Below are 4,569 nucleotides of genomic sequence, written 5' to 3'. Positions count from 1 at the left end.
GATTTAAATTTTTATTTTGTTTTAATTTGGGGCTTGACCCAAAGTTGACTTTTAAAATAAACGGGATTTCGATTTTGACTTCGGGTCCGTTGGAAAGGTTTCGAGTCCACGAGTTCGTAGACACGTAGCACGCGTCGTTTCGAGTTACGGTTTGAAAGATACGGACATGTGAAGTGATGGGCAATTTTGTAAATTTATATAAGTGGGTTTTTAAATACCCAAAATCAGAAAATTTTCTGATTTCTCTCTCTCTAGAATTTCCTATAAGCTTCTCTCTCCTCCCTTTATATCTCTCTCTCTCCGCACTCTCTCTCTCCCTGTTTTTCTCCTCCCCTACAACCACTCCCGCACCCCTTCCCCTGCACCCACAACCCAGCTCATCGTCGACCACCCCTCGCCGACCCGGCCTCACTGGCGTGATCCCCCCCAGGCGCCGACCACTCCTGAGCTCACTCTCTCTCATTCTCTCTTTCCTCGAGTTCTCTCTCTCTCCCCCTTTTCTCTGTGCGCACACACCCAGCCACCAAAAACCCACGCCGCTGGCCACCTCCCGACCAACCCAGACCACCGACGAGCTCCCCTCGCCGACGCCGACTTCGCAGACTCTTCCTCCTCTCCGGCCATTCTCCTCGCACGCAGAAACCAGCAGAAAACGCCCAGTCCCGCCGCACCTTCCTCACTGGATTCCGACCAATTCCGACCCTCAATCTTCAAATTTCAGGTGGGCTTTCTTTCTCTCATTATGGGCTTCCATTTCCCTATATGTTTGTGGTTTAAAATCTTATAATTAGAAATTTGAATTTTTTTGAAAATTTGAATTCATTTCTTGTTCCCTTTGGGTTTTCGAATTAGAGGGCTGTTATTGATGTTTTCTTGGACAATTACATTCCTAGGAACCCTAATAATCGTTTAGGACCAGAAATTTAGGGTAATTTTGAGTAAAAAGAGTTTTGGGAAGTTTGATTTGCAAAGTTGGAACCCATTTCGGGTCTACTAAGGATTGGCTGAGTCCTATGGAAATTTTGGTGTAGTTTTGGACAATCTCTTGTGTAGGGAATCCCAAAATTTGATGTTAGATATGAACGTATATGAAGATTGAGAATTTTCCTATATTTGGTAAATTATGGGCTTGAAACAGCCATCTTGGGCAGCGAATTTTGTGATTTCGAACCCCCATTGATATTCCATAATTTTAGAGTATTTATGACAATTTGTTGAGTGGGTTATCGATATTAGTTATAGTGATTGTGTTTAGGTTGAGCCGGAAACTTTAGGGGGATTGTGGAAGTGTTGTTGGTCAATTCATGTAGATCGTAAACCAATCGAGTAGGAACGAAGTCGAGTGGGACGTTAGGCTCCACACACACACCCTTTAAAGGTCGTAGAACCGAGACTAATCTTTGTTTTTGTTGTTTATTTTATAGGCGAGACGACCGTGGCTCGTAACGATTCGACGGAGGATCGAAGCTAAGGCTATCTCTGTGAGTGGACCTTGAATTTTAATAATTTATGTTTTTATGTGGTTTCAATTTCTTTGGCTTAACTTGAATTCATTTTGAGTTTTAAATTTTAAATGTCTATCAGCTAATCATTTATATTAACTAAATACACTTATCTTGGATTTCATAAATTTCACGATCAAGAAATATTTTAGCGTGCTTTCATATATGAATTTACATTAAAAGTACGTACTATGTTTTGGAATGGCGTATTTAATTTCAACTTGGTTATGGAAAGATCGTTTATATTTCATATTCTTTGTCTCAATGTTTGTTATATTTGTTATGGGATATTACAATTTAAGGAAATGTTTTTTGATGAGTTTGGTTTTGTTAAGAAGAGTTTTGGAAGAAAAATGAAAGGATTTGAGATTTGGATTATGTGTTTATGAGTTATTGATTTTCAAACCACCCACTTCAGTACCCTTCCAGGTTATCAGATTAGATAGGTCTTTGGGACCCATTGCGGCACACACATAGGATTTGGGCCGTGTGTCGTGATGCTTGACCTTTTGGGGGTTGGATCTGCGTGCACGTACGACAGAATTTATGGCTCTGCATGCGTATAACAGATTTTCGGCTCTGCGCATGTATGACAGATTCTCCAGGTAACTGGCTTGGTGCGTTGTATTATATATGTATTATACGGTTTCATTGCGATCGTTTATTTTAAATTCGTAAACTAGTTAGAATTTAAAATGTTTGAATTTTATTTGATAAATGGTTTATGCTTCTGTTTTGTTTATTAAATTATGAAAACAAATTTGGACGTGTTCTGAAAATGTTTTAAACTGGGGGTTTTTTAAAGAGCGACTTGAGGTCTTGAGTTAAATGTGGTTATGAAGGATTTTCTTAAAACAGAAAGTTTACTTTTGTTTTCATTTTCATTAAACTGTCCACTCACTGAGTTATCTCATAGTTTTTCTTGTTTTTATATTAAATTGTCCCACAGGGAGCAGCTTTGGTGGAGATCGAGCCGATAACGTCGAGGCATTTGCATCCATCTTCCTACTCGGACCCTATAGGCGCCATTAAATTTTTTGTAGAAATTCCTTTTAATAGAATAGCAGCTCTGATAACCACTCTACAATTTTAAGTTGGATTTCTTTGAAATTGTTGGGTCTGAGACCCTTTTTGGTTGTGGTAGAGGTGGTTGCTGTTTAGAAGTGTTTTTTAACAGGTTTTGAAATTTTTGGGTTAGTCCATTTTCAGGGGAGGTTCTGCCGAATTTTCGGTAGGATTTTCCTTGATTTTGGATTCCCGTAGGAGATTTCAGGGTGGAAGTCCTGCCAATAAGTAATTCTCAATGTTCCTAGATAGACATTAAAAAAACTAAAAGAGGGTACCTTTGCCATCTACTCAAAGTTTCCTTAAATGGACGTAAATGAAGACAGGTAGGCCTGGACTGCAAGAAACCCTAAACCTGCGTAAGAACATAAACTTGCTGTCACTTATCAAAGTCATACATACATTGCAAGCAAAAAATAGTACATATATTGCAAGCAAAAAGTCATACATACATCGCAAGCAAAGTCATATATACATATACATGATTACATGGCATGCCATGCATGAGACATATCCATATATAATTATTATATATGGGGAAACTTTTCACTTTACAAATTTACAAAATATGTGGTCTGATTCAACATAAATAGTTTTATATGATACATTAATATGAAAATGTGGTCTAAATTAACAGTCTTATAACTACCTAACAAAAAAATAATTATATATACCTTATCCACATATGTATATAGATTTGGATTATCTACTATAATTATTTTTACTTGTTTCAATATTAATTATATATTGTAAATCTAAAAATTATGAATCTGTAAATACAATCACATACTTAATAGTATTACATTTTATAACGACCTGATCCAAATTTCTCTAAAAAAATTTGAGTTTTTATTTAATGTTGGTTTTAAAGAGGATCTAAAGGAAGTTGGATTGTGCAATTTCAAAAACTTTTACCAAATTACTTTGGAAGTTTTTTTGAAAATTTATTAATTTGACGTTTTCACCGAAATTGATTTAACGTTATTTAAAGTTTATCAAGTTTAAAATGCTTCGCTCTTGACATGTGTCCAAGCCATCCCTAAGCTTGACATTTATCCAGCCTTTGCTTAACACACACTTCTCCGTCTGATCGAATTCGGTCGACGGTCAAGATCGTGATTCCTATTTTCTAATTTACTCTCTAATTATTTTTTGTGTTTTCTCTATTTTTTTCCGAAATTCATCGGAAATTATCCCGTCTTCCGATGAAAAGTCTGTTGACACCATGACAACTGTGGTGTTCAATACTATTTTCCTACGATCTCGATTCCTCCAATGATTTACACATTTTCTACGAATAATCGAAAAACGTTTGGAAAAAATGCTTGTTTACCTATTATTCTACAATTTTCTAATTTCCAATAATTCAATCTAGCTTCCAAAATTCACTATAATTAATCCTGTTGTAAAAATAAAAAATGCAAACTCGGTCTCGTTGGGTTTTTTTTGTCAAGTACTACATAATCAAGGTCCCACTTCAATTAATCAATGACAAAAGTCTAACCGAATAAATCTGAGAATACCAAGAAGTGTTTTTCCTAATTTTGTAAAAAAAAAATAAATAAATAAAATTCTAATGACCTTAAATAAATTCTTGAAAAATACTGTAAGCTCAAATTAAATCAAGGCAAAAATTCTTGGGCATCACATATATTGTAAAACACAGAGAACAAAAGCGACGTACGGTGGAATTCGTGCCTAACACCTTTTTATTTATTTATTTATTAATGTGGGTTGGGTTATGACTGGTTTTTTAAGGTGGGCTCGGTTATCATTGTATCACACTAGCAAGGAATAAAATTTCGGGTTTCGAGGAAATTTCGAAGATTTTTAAATTTCGACAAAAATTCGACGGAAACGACGGAAATTACTATCAAAATACGGAAATTTTGAATGAAACCTTACCATATGTTTATTTAACATATTATCTACTACATTGATAAAAAACATTGAAAAAACCAAATTATATGGTAGGTTTCATGTGATATGTGATGAATATAAT

General features: G+C 35.5%; 1 long non-coding RNA gene across 1 annotated transcript; it reads left to right on the top strand.

Annotated features, from left to right (window-relative positions):
- Positions 1-297: 297 nt before the first annotated feature.
- Positions 298-2,717, top strand: LOC147277879 (uncharacterized). The gene is made up of 4 exons (XR_015124059.1): positions 298-721; positions 1,425-1,481; positions 1,921-2,107; positions 2,452-2,717. It is a non-coding gene; the product is annotated as an uncharacterized LOC147277879 (long non-coding RNA).
- The last annotated feature ends 1,852 nt before the right edge of the window (positions 2,718-4,569 follow it).

Source organism: Dryas octopetala, chromosome 8, assembly GCF_963921425.1.
Source record: "Dryas octopetala chromosome 8, drDryOcto1.1, whole genome shotgun sequence".
Lineage (NCBI taxonomy): Eukaryota > Viridiplantae > Streptophyta > Magnoliopsida > Rosales > Rosaceae > Dryas > Dryas octopetala.
This window is presented reverse-complemented; position numbering and strand designations above follow the sequence as displayed.